This window comes from Oryctolagus cuniculus, chromosome 3, assembly GCF_051225735.1.
Source record: "Oryctolagus cuniculus isolate XC-2025 breed Fujian yellow rabbit chromosome 3, ASM5122573v1, whole genome shotgun sequence".
NCBI lineage: Eukaryota > Metazoa > Chordata > Mammalia > Lagomorpha > Leporidae > Oryctolagus > Oryctolagus cuniculus.
In genome coordinates, this window is record NC_142869.1 from 58,771,145 (window position 1) to 58,784,083 (window position 12,939).

Below are 12,939 nucleotides of genomic sequence, written 5' to 3' on the forward strand. Positions count from 1 at the left end.
AAAACTCTGTTAGAAAGTTAATCAACTATTGAAGGGTCAAGGTAAACAGACAGACATTTCCTTCTGTATTCATAGGCAGAGCAAAGTACTCTGGCTTCCCACATTTTAGAACATTTTTTATCTTCACTTCTCTTACATGGTTAAGTAATTGGTTTTAAATTATAAAATGGGAATTTATGCAGTATTCCAAACATATCTCTCTTACCTAGGAATGATTTTTATTTAATTTATTTATATTTAAATTAATCTACATATGATCAAAGTCAAGGGTAATTAATTTTTATTTGTAACCCCCAAACTTGAAACTTCCCAAAAATCTGTTTCCAAACAAACCAAAAAGTGAAGCAGATTTCCACTTAAATTTCTGTGAGGAAAGAAATTTATTACAGTTGTTAGGTAGCAAATTTATTACAACTGTTAGGTAGCATCAGCATAGTACTGATCAAACAACATAAAGTTGTATTTATTAATAGACTGCTATTAAATAAAATAACCACAGGATAAAAGTCAGTGCACAGATTGCATTTAATTTATAGGATCTCTTAATCCTTAACTTTATATTGGACAATGTATTTAGTGCAATATTTATATTATCTCATTTAATATAAGAACTATAAATATTGAATTATTCTCACTTTATAGAGAGGGAAAAATCGAAGGATAAAACATTGCTTTCTAGAAGACCACATGGAGCCAGTTGAAAGATGTTAGGAGTGAGGACTGACACTCATAGTGGTGGAGTTGAGAAAGGAGCTACACTAACTGGTACCTACAATGTAGATGTGGGTGAGATTTACCACAGGTCTTTTAGTACTGTGCAATACCTCAAACCTCTATTCACATGACAAAGAAAGAGAGAGAATTCACTTGCCCCATAATCCTCCATCTCTAGGATGGAATGCAATAGATGGGCCACTATTCTTGCCAAATGATTAGGTCTGCCTTGAGATCCTTAAAATGTTGTCTAAAAATATCTTTACAATGTAACCATATATCTAAACAACTTATATGTATTTAAGCAGGGGAAGTAAGTGTGTAAGACCAATCATTTATAGATTGTAACTTGAAGAGTGTTCCTTTCATATGTGATCCAAGTATCTCAACAGCCCTACAAACACTGATAAAGCAATCATGAGAAATGGGAAAATTAAGATTTTAGAACCTATGTTTCTTAACAGCGTTTAATATCAAAATTCCACAGTAAAGTTGAATCTTTGGATCGAAAACTTATAGCTCCACCTAGTCATATTTATGGAGGGCATTCAAGGTTGGGGACAACCTCGGCAAATCTGAGCATGCTATTCAACTTTGTGTTTGATTATCCCTATGATAACATCCTATTCTCTATCCTGGACAAAAGCCCAAAACTGTAACATCCTTGACCTAGCTGCATTCTTGTACTCAGAGTACTTTCCCAGTGATTAAAAATGGCCATGAAAAGAAAGTGTAATTTTTGCTTTGTAACCTAAAATGTAGCCTCTCAGGCAAGACTCAACTGCCAGATAGGACCTGAAGTTTTAATATTTTACCTAAGAACTATTTAAAAGTAGCATGAAGAGAAAAAATATTCAGAAAATTTTCTAAGTGATAAAAATTCAGATACTACTTTGACTATTAATACTCAAATATATCATTATATATGAGTATATATTAATATTTATCCATTATTTCAAATAGACCAGAAAAGAACTGAGTACCTTGATAACTATCCAGTGACTGCCCAAGGATGGTTTTTACCAAATCACTCTGATATGCAGAGTGGCATCTGCCTATATTGATTCCTAATATGAGCATTGACATAAAAAGAGAATTAACCACCTCTTATAAGAAATCTTCCCAAACATTATTTAGTGTGTCACTGAGTGTTCTAGGAGAAATTTATGGGCACTGAGAATTGGATAACTGACAAACTTTCCGTTTTACATTCACTGCTAGAAAAATTGAGAGCCAAATGTGTTGCTCACCCATGGTAGATGAGTAAATCCTCATGCTATGGATCTTCAACCTTAGTCAGGGCTCTATTTTGTCCCCACCCTTGTTTTGTCCTTTTTTATCCTGTTTTTCTCCTTTTCAAATTTTTCTTGTTTTTGATATGTTATTTTTGCCCATGACAAGGAATAGGTTAAGTATAATATATATGGGAGAAATATACAAAATTATACATTTGCTATGTTTAAACTTACAGAGGAAATTGGGGAGAAATAGACAAAGGTGTTCTGTTAAAATGGCAATACTCTGCCTAACTTTTTCCAAGTCTTTTGAAATTGTATTTACAATTTATGGTGAAAAAATATTTGAACATTGAAAGCTTGAGCTATTTATTGCAGAAGTAGGAGCATAGGGAAGTACGTGCATAATCCCATGCAATGTACTTCAGTTTGATTATATTAAGACAAGTGGGAAACTGTTATAAATTGGAACTTGCAATGTGAGGTGAAAGCCAAAGGTCTTGTGTTACTGTAAGGGATTGTATTATTGCCAGTGGGAAGTCGAAAGCAACTTTCAGTTTTTAAATTAAGAGCTTTACTGAAAGATTAACTACCAACTGTATAATTGAAAATGTAGGTCATGGAAAGTACTTACAAAAGGGACCCAGTTAGGAAGCTCATTTGTATCATGGAGGGGGGTTGATAAAGATTCAAATTAGAGCGGTAGAGATAGGGGCCACAGTAAGATTTAACAGCTGAGAAATGGGTGGAGAGGAAAATTTAGAATGATCTCTAAACTTTGTTTTCTCCTTTACATGATTGGATACAATTTGGTGTCATTCAACATGATATAGAATTTATAAGACTTTGGCATTTAGGGTTAATTTGTTTAGGAATAAGGAGAACAAGGTAAAGGAAATTTAGTATCACTGGACACAATAGATGTGAAGTACTTATAAGATATAATAATGGAAATATGGCTCCACACTTTCAGAAATCCACTTCTGAACTGGAATTCTGAGTAAGTTTGACTTAAATTGTGTGTGTGTGTGCACACGTGCTTTGAACCATGAATACCAGCTAGCCTTCTTACTGTATGATCCTGACCAACTCTGTTCTGTTTTCTCATGTAAGCTGGTCCAAACCTCCTGAGATAGTAATCATCAATGACTTCCAAAATACCAAATCCAGAAATGCTTTTTAGTCCTCATTTTATAGGTGACCATATAAATTTGGTAGAATTAAGTACTCTCATTTCATTTTTGATCTTACATTTTCTGATTCTCTTCTCAGATTCATTTACTAGTTTATCACTATGTTCCTGAGAGTTCCTCTCCCTCAAATTTGCTGTCTCCCTGGTTAAGGAGAGAGAGAGACAGTATAAAACTATCACATTGGGTCTTCAAATAACTGAAGAGATTTAGTTTTTATTCTTTGAGACACAGGCCGATTGGGATATTGACTTTTGGCTTTGTTTTTAAAAGATTTTGTCCATTATTTGAAAGGCAGAGTTACAGAGGGAAGAAGGGGGCTGGGGGGTGAGAGAGAGAAAGAGAGAGATATCTTCCATCTACTGGATCACTCCCCAGATGACCACAAATCACCAGGGCTGAGCCAGGCCAAAGCCAGGAACCAAGAGTTTCTTCCAGGTCTCCCACATGGGTACAGGAGCCCAAGTACTTGGGCCATCTTCTGCCACTTTGCTAGGCATATTAGCAGGGAGCTGGATCAGAAGTGGAGCAGCCAGGACACAATCGAGCACCCATGTGGGAGGCTGGCACTGCAGACAGTGGCTTAACCTGCTATGCAATAACTCCAGCCCCTTTGGCTTATGTTTTGAAAGACTGACTCTGACTGCTATGTGTATAACTGATTAGTAGGAGTAGAAGCAGAAGAAGGGATTAAAAACCAAGAGGCTTATGAAATAATCTAAGCTTTTACCAGAGTGGAATAAGGTAAGAAATGATACATATTATGGGTATATATTGAAAATAAAACCCAGAGGATTTGCATATGGATTGGCTATAGTGTATAAAAGTAAGGAGTCACGAATGGCTCCATTTCTTGATCTAGCAAAGTAGAAAACCAAGATAGAGAAGACTTCCAGTGGAGCAGTTTTCAGGGAAACAAAGCTTTGTTGACATCGTTACGTTTGGAAAAGCTATTAGACAACCAAGGGAGATGTTGGGTATAAGTATAGAGTTCAGGAGAAAAATTTGGACGGGAATATTTTAATGAGTTATAAACATATGGATGGTATCCAAAGCTTAAAGTAGCTAGCTGTAACCACTAGGGGTGTTTTGGTAAAGAATGAAGAGATATCCAAGAATATAGTCTTGAGATACTCTACATTTTAGAGGCATATGACTGAGAATAATATAGCCAAAGGAGGTTGAGAAAAATCAGCCAGTAAGTTAGGAAGAAAACCAAGAGAAAGTGTTGTCCAGAAAGCAAATGAAAAGGGGTTTTATAGAGGAAGGAGTGATCAATTTACCTGCTTCCTGAGAAGTTGATTAAGATGTAGGATTTGGCAACATGGATGTTATTGCTGACCTGGACAATAATTATGGTGGGGATGGAGAAGAATGAAGCATTGATTAGAGTGGGAATCTGTGTACTGGTTCCTATTATAAGAGGGAAAACAGGAAATAGCAGAAGTATTCAAACTGACACAATTAATTGGCTCACAAAGAACAAAAAGAGCAGGAAAACCATTATACAAATATATAACTGTTTAAAATCCCAAATGTCTATGCCTGGCCAAAAAGGAAGAAAGAGCCAAGTTCTAAGGTCTTAACCCCGCTGAATTTATTCTCAGTTACATTAATATTCATCTTACTATCATGTTTGGTAAAACATTAATGAGAGAGGCAAGCTAGAAATGGTAAATGCAGACACATGCAATGATTAAGTAAATAACATAAAAGACATGCAGCGTTGAAGAAAGATTTTTCATTTTTTTGAAGGAGGGTGCATGGGAACAAGACATGTTTATTGGTTAAAAAAAGGAAAGAGAAATGTTAAATATACACACAAAAGGTTATTTTAAAAGATGAAATCTTAAGAAGAAAAGTAACTTTAAAATGTCATTTCTTTCTTTTAAATGGGAAGGAGATTCAAATAAAAAAATAGTTAAATTTCCAGAAGAGAACTTTCTAAAGGTTGTGCTTATTACTATTATTATGGAAATTATAGGTAGCATGTTCTACATGATGTTTTATATACATTCTGGAATAATTAAATTTAGCCAGCTTTCATATGTATTACCTCATTTAGTTATCTCTTTGTGATAAGAACATTTTACATTCACTCCTTTAGTATTCTTCTCTTCTCTTCTCTTCTCTTCTCTTCTCTTCTCTTCTCTTCTCTTCTCTTCTCTTCTCTTCTCTTCTCTTCTCTTCTCTTGACAGGCAGAGTTAGACAGTGAGAGACAGACAGAGAGAAAGGTCTTCCTTTTCCGTTGGTTCACCCCGCAAATGGTTGCTATGGCTGGTGCGCTGTGCCAATCTGCAGCCAGAAGCCAGGTGCTTCCTCTTGATCTCCCATGCGGGTGCAGGGCCCAAGCACTTGGGCCATCCTCCACTGCCTTCCCAGGCCACAGCAGAGAGCTGGACTGGAAGAGGAGCAACTGGGACAGAACCAGTGCCCCAACCGGGACTAGAACCTGGAGTACCGGTGCCACAGGTGGAGGATTAGCTTACTGAGCCGCTGTGCCGGCCATATTATTTTTCAATAATATAATATATTATTAATTATAATCCATGTTGTACAACTGATCTCTTAAACTTTTTCCTCATTTTTTTTCAACTGAAATTTTGTGTCCTTTAACCATCATCTCCCTAACACCTCTCCAAGCACATATAATAACCACCATTCTACTCTCTTCATTCAATTTTATTTAAGTTATACAAGTTTCATTGTTTCATATATACAGATTTAGGAACATAATGATACTTCTTATCCTACCCTCCCTCCCGCCCATGCTCTAACCCTTCTTTCTCCTCCCTCTTCCATTCTCACTCTTAATTTTTACAAAGATCTACTTTCAGATTACTTCATGGTTTACTTAATGATCTTAAGGTTAACCCTCCTCTAAGTAAAAGAGTTCAACAAATAGTCTGAAGAAATAAAAAACTGTTCCTCAACAGAAGAGACAAGGGCTGTAAACAATCACAGGATCTCAATGTGCATTTCACTCTAATACATTACATTTTAGCTACTCTATTAGTTACCTCGGATCAGGGAAAACATATGGTATCTGTCTTTTTGGAACTGGCCTATTTCATTAAGTATAATGGTTTACAGTTGCATCCATTTTGTTGCAAAAGATAGGATTTCATTTTTTATAGCTCCATAGTGTATATGTGTGTGTGTGTGTGTGTGTATATATATATATATATACTATAATTTCTTTACCAGTCAACAGTTGATGAACATCTGGGATGATTCCTTATGTTAGCTATTATGAATTGAGCTGCAGTGAACATGGAGGTACAGAAAGCTCTTTCATATGCTGCTTTCTTTTGGTTTGGGTAAATTCCCAGGAGTGGAATGACTGGATCATTTGGTAGCTATGTGTGTGTATATATATATATATATGTGTGTGTGTGTGTGTGTGTGTGTGTGTGTGTGATGTCTTGAAATGTGGTATTCGGGTGCCTCTGGCTTTGATTTTGTTGTATAAGATTGCTTTAGCCATTCAGGGTCTCTAGTTTTCTATATGAATTTTATAATAATTTTTTTAGATCTGAGAAGAATGTGATTGGTATGTTGATTGGAATCTCATTGAATCTGTAAATTGCTTTCTGTAGAATGAACATTTTAATGATATTGAACATGGAAGATTTTTCTATTTTTTAATGTCTTCTACTACTTATTTCTTTAATGTTTTGTGTTTTTTATCATAGAGGTCTTTGAAATCCTTGGTTAAATTTCCCACTTTTGGGTAGATGAATAAAATGAGACATGAAGTGGTCAAGCTATTTCTTAAAGGCGTCCAACTGGTAAATGGAAGAGCCAGGAACCAGAGCTCCATACTTTTAACTAGTTTGCACATTGCCTCCTGGTGTTTTTTTTTTTTTTTTTAACATGTATTTACTTACTTTGAAAGTCAGAGTTATAGAGAAGTGGGAAAAAGGGGAAGGGAGAGGGAGAGAGAGAGAATCTTCCATCTACTGGTTCAGATGGCTGCAATGGCTGGCCCTGGGCTAGGCTGAAGCCAGGAGGCAGAAGTTTCATCCAGGTCTCCTACATAGGTGGCAGGGGACCAAACATTTGGGCCATATTCCCCTTCTTTTCCCAGTTCATTAACAGGGAGCTGAATCAGAAATGGAGCAGCTGGAACAAAAACTGGCGCACATATAGGATGCTGGCACTGCAGGTAGCAGCTTTAGCCACTAAGCCACAATGCTGGCCCCTATGCTGCCTCCTTATTGTCAGGCACCCTAGAGGGCCCATGTAGCAATGACTTGACTTTATTTAGTAGGTTTTAATATATAAGATTTCTTTTTTAAAAAGTATTGTTTATTTATATAAAGTGAAAAAGTTTCATGTATTTCATATATACGGATTAGGGAATATAGTGATACTTCCTACCCTACCCTCCCTTGTTCCCACACTCCTGCCCTCCCTCCTATTTCCTTTCTTATTCTTTTAATTTTTACAATGATATACTTTCCATTTATTTCATAATCATAAGCTTAACCCTCCACTAAGTAAAGAATTCAATAAATTGTAAGAAGACAAAAGAAAAAATATATATTACTCCTCAATAGTATATACAAGGTCTGTAAACAATAATCAAAATAGGATTACTTTTTTAAAATTCAATAAGAATAAGAGTTCAGAAGTTGGTTGTGATGGAAATTTGAGAGACAGAGGAGATGAAGATTTCATTATTGAGGTAAATCATAGAATGTAGTCTTTTTAAAGATTTTTTTAAATTTATTTATTTGAGAGGTAGAGTTACAGACAGTGAGAGGGAGGGAGAGAGAGACAGAAAGGTCTTCCTTCCATTGGTTCACCCCCCAAATGGCTGTTACGGCTGGCGCTACGCCGATCCGAAGCCAGGAGCCAAGTGCTTCTTCCTGGTCTCCCAGGCAGGTGCGGGGGCCCAAGCACTTGGGCCATCCTCCACTGCTTTCCCAGGCCACAGCTGAGAGCTGGATTGGAAGAGGGGCATCCAGGACTAGAACTGGCACCTATATGGGATGTCAGCGCTGCAGGCAGAGGATTAACCTACTGTGCCATGGCACTGGCCCCAGAATTTAGTCTTAATGGAAGATGGAGGAGAGGAGAAAAGGAAGCAGGCTGTGCAGGGGCTCAGAGACTTGAATCTTTGCTCTGTTCCCAAGGTTTTAGATAAAGCAGTATGCTAGTCTTATGGAAGTGGGATAAATGGAATGAACAGGAAATTGGATGAAGACAGCATGATTGTGAAGAGTAATTAGGGAGGTGAGGAGTTGCTGGAGATAACTAGGTAGGACTGGGGTGTGGCACTGGTAGTAGAGCACCAAAGTCCCAAGGAAAATGTCTGTGCAGAAGTCAAGAAATTACGAGTCTAGGGTGTCGGGTGGGGCATCTTTACAAATATTGAAGTCACGTATGACTCACTCAGGATGAGCCAGGAAATAGGGTGGAGAAAAGGGATGCAGAGGCCAGTGGATTATAATGTGAGTCCATGAGGGAAGAAACATGGAGTAAACCAGACTGACATAATAAACAGGCTTCAGACAGTGCTTTCATATAGGCCAACCTTTCTTGTAGCCACCTGCCTCTATGGGTGTAATGGGGAAGCTACAAGTGCCTTGCCACTAAAGTGCCTGAACTGGCAGCATTCCTGAAGAGCTTTTAAAGGAGTTGAACATCTGAAATGATTAAAGCCTTAAATTACTTCAGAGTCCAACACATTAGCAGAGTAAATATTAACACAGGTTAGTCTTTTTAGCATGTTTAATGCTATTATCACTTAAGTACATACAAACAGGGACCTGAAGATATGGATATGGTTTTAAAGGATGGGGGTGGGGAGGGGGAGTAGAGTGGAAGGTAAAGGGGACATGGGAAATAGAGGAGGGATTTAGCCATGGATAATGTGAACACCTCACATATGGCAAAAGGAAAGAATTTCCAACCATGAACACAGAGAACTAGCTCATATAGGTCCTAGGGACAGGTTGGGAAAAGAAAGACTGCAGGTAAATCACCTTCTTCCCTCAGTACAGAATACTCAATAAAAATCATATTAATTGTTTCAGATTCAATGATATGGGCATTCCCGGCTCTGAGAAAGTTAAGAGTGTCAAAAATAAAACATAATAAAAAAAAGAAGGACAGAAACTTCTATATCAATAAGACAGTTGACTGATCAGCTTCCTATTCCTGAATTCCTGAATCAGAAAGCAAGGTGTATAATAGCTTATTATAGAACTAGTATTACTAAATGTTCAAGGAAACTATGTTTTAGTCAACAGAAATTCAGATTTGCCTTGGTGACCTATGTTAGTGGCTAACTACCAAACACCACTCCCTCACCTTGTTCCTTACCAGCTGAATCTTTTTTATGACACTGGATATGGTTATGTACATGTGACACTAAGAGCAATGGTAGCTATTTTGTGACCCTGAAGGAAGCTGATCTGAGAAAGCAAATCAATAGGCTGGTAAGGATCTGAGGTTGAGGAAAAAGAAATGGAAGGCACTGAGCTAAATTTGAGTTTCAGATAACAAATAACATTGGAATGTGCTATAAAAATTATGCACTTGTATCTGAAATTCAAATTTAAGTAGATGTTTTATATTTATCTCACAACTCTAAATGCTGAAGATGACAAAACCTGACTTTGGAAAAATCTTAGCTCAAGGAAGAAGTAATTGAGCTACTGAATTAACAAATACTGAGACTACCAAAACTCAATACATTTTAATATTAAATGAAATTTCCTTACTATTTACTACTTCTTTCTATGTGTTTTGTTACTTATATCTAAAAGCAGCCTAATGCAGTTTTATTGTTCCTCCCATTGAGCAAATCAATAATACATATTGTTCATCTCAAAGTATCACAATAAAAATTCTAATTAGTTTTTTCAAAGTCTCTGTGAAAGTTTTTCAACATGAACTCTGTTTTCATAATTCATAGCTTTATTACTCCATAAAAATTATTCTTGTGAAATGCATAACATTTATATCATTATCTGCACAGGTTATCTGAATTGATTGACCCCTAGCATCATTTCTAGTTCAGAAAATATAGTTATTGTAGGACAAATGAAGATGTGACAAAAAATAGATGTAGAAGTGGGACAAATATTTTATTGCTTATCAAAATATCTAACAATCAGGCCACATAATAAAAATTATCCAGTATTAAAATTAATTATATAACTTTATGCTTATTTTGACAACAGTATCTTTTCTAAAGGATTAAAGGGGCTATATTTATGGTTTCACCATTACGTAAAGCATCATGAAAAAGAACATTCAGCATGTTCTTCCTGGTGTTTCTTGAGTTATGAATAAAAATTAGAATATAGTCCTTCATATAGAGTTTTACATCTTAATATTCAAAAAGAATTAAGTAATCTCTAGCAAAAGAAAATAAGATAAATGCTGGAAAAGTTTTTTAATGATTATGCAAGCTGTACAGCCCTGGAAGCAATTAAAGTTGACATTTCCTATCCCTTTCCAAAGTCTTATCAGAGGCCCAAACCGGTTTGTGAATATAATACTCATAAAGTTCTTTCTTCAGCCCCAGGTACAACTACAGTGATTTGAAAGCAGAAGAAATTTCACACAAACTGAGTTTCCATAGTCAGTGAGGGAATGACTTATGAAGAGAGGTTGGAAATTTTTTCCCCTGGTGATACATACTTGTGTGCTTGTGTACACCTGTCTGTAAGTGAGCTAGCGGTGGGTGCTCTCCCACAGGGAGCCTGGCAGCTTCTGCTGTTTCCCACATGCCCACCATGAAGGAAGATCCAGCCTTACGATACCAAAGCAAGTGCGTTCAATTTTACTAAATGTTTACAGTGGTGGAAAGTGCCGGGGTGGGGGGGGGGGGTACCAAGAAGTTCACCATTCACGTTGCTGTCTGGCTTACCAGTGCTCCTCAGAATTATGCTCTGACCTCTAGCCACCTCCTGCATTTCTCCTCTCCATTAACAGAGTCTGTCCAGTTGCCACTATTCTCACTGAAACAGTTCTTGAACATGTCCCATGTGCATTTCCCAGATCATCGAATCCATCCAGCAAAACCAGGAAGGTTCTGCCAGGAAATTTTGCTCTTTAGGGAAGTAATTGTGTTTGTATCAGATTTGAGTAAGGAGAATCACGGCATATGCATGCAAATTCACATCTACCCACAAGTAAGGACAATAAATTAGAGAGAAAGGAAGGAGAGGAACACCATTTGATGTTTTAATTTATAGGCCTCAAGATATTGGAGATCAAAGAAATATATTTGTAAGTTAAAAAATCTTTCTATAGGATAATTCTTATTTGAAATCTTTTTAAGCTATATATTGGGATCTACTTTTTTAAAAAAGTTTATTTTGTCACCTTAAAATTAATGTCATACAATAAGCTCTTCCTAAAAACCATTAATTGGATTATCTTACAAAGTTACTTCCAGTTACTTTTTTTGTTTGTTTGTTTTTTTGACAGGCAGAGTTAGACAGTGAGAGAGAGAGAGAGAGAGACAGAGAGAAAGGTCTTCCTTCCATTGGTTCAACCCCCAAATGGCCACTATGGCCGGCACGCTGCACCGATCCAAAGCCAGGAGCCAGGTGCTTCTTCCTGGTCTCCCATGCATGTGCAGGGCCCAAGCACCTGGGCCATTCTCCACTACACTCCCAGGCCACAGCAGAGAGCTGGACTGGAAGAGGAGCAACCGGGACAGATTCCGGCTCCCCGACCGGGACTAGAACCCAAGGTGCCGGTGCTGCAGGCAGAGGATTAGCCTAGTGAACCAAGGTGCCGGCGAGTTACTTCTTTATATTTATTCATACTAGGTAAAATTTTGCTTGCATATATTGCATAATGGAGAAACACGAGTAAAAGCTATTAATAGAAAAGAACACTTCTTCAGAGTTATTTCACTGAAGCCTTTCTAATGGAAATTCTTTCCCTGATTTTAATTCTCTACTGATAGCCATTGTTTTTCCAATGTATCCAGATAATAAACTAAGAAGGAGTATTTTACTTTAAACACCGTTTCTCAAACAAATAGAATTTACCAAAGCAAAGTTTCTTAATATGTTTCCAAATTCTTTTGAAAAGGAGATATAAATTAAAAAGAAATGTAGTACATAAACCTGATATAAAACAAAAGGAAGTGTATTACATAAATCTGATATAAAACAGATGGATTAGGTCATTGCTGTGTGAGTCCTAAGCTTTCCGCCCCAAGCCCGACACAATTGTGAAAGCAGTATACAACGACCAAGCCTGTCTACTACTGCATATGCAATTTTAAATCAGTTAAAACAGTCTAGCATTGCTTGATATGCCATTGATTTTTCCCCACCATTAGAAATTTAAGACAGTGGAAGAAAAACCCCTTGAAAATTTGGAACACACTGCCAGCCTGCTGACCAGAGCCCTCTTTTGTTGAGTACCAACAGTAGTGATATATTGCCTTTCTACAACATCCACTAATTCCCTTCGAAGTCCTTCTACAATGTAATCCTGTTTTACCAATTCAAGCTTATATCCCACGGACATAAGCCCTTCTTTCCATTCAAATCTATTTTCTTTTCCTTCAGTAAAAATGCTCTCCCCTACCTTCATCTCTACAATTTCCCTCTGCTAGGAATGTCATTCCTTTCTCCTCTTTTTATTTGAGCATCTCAGAAGCTACCTCTTCAGGGAATTCTTCCTGAGTTTCTTAGTCCATCAGGCATTCTAACATATATCAGTTTAGCATTTCTCTCTTCTAATTTCTTTTCACAAGTTAATTCTTTGCTTTTTATAGCCTCTATCTTGAATTCTGAAACACATTTGAATCTGCTCT

General features: G+C 37.0%; 1 protein-coding gene across 2 annotated transcripts in view; it reads right to left on the reverse strand.

The window, feature by feature from the left end:
- Nucleotides 1–12,939, reverse strand: part of ITPRID2 (ITPR interacting domain containing 2) — a 104,559-nt gene that overhangs the window by 48,514 nt on the left and 43,106 nt on the right. The window lies entirely within an intron of this gene.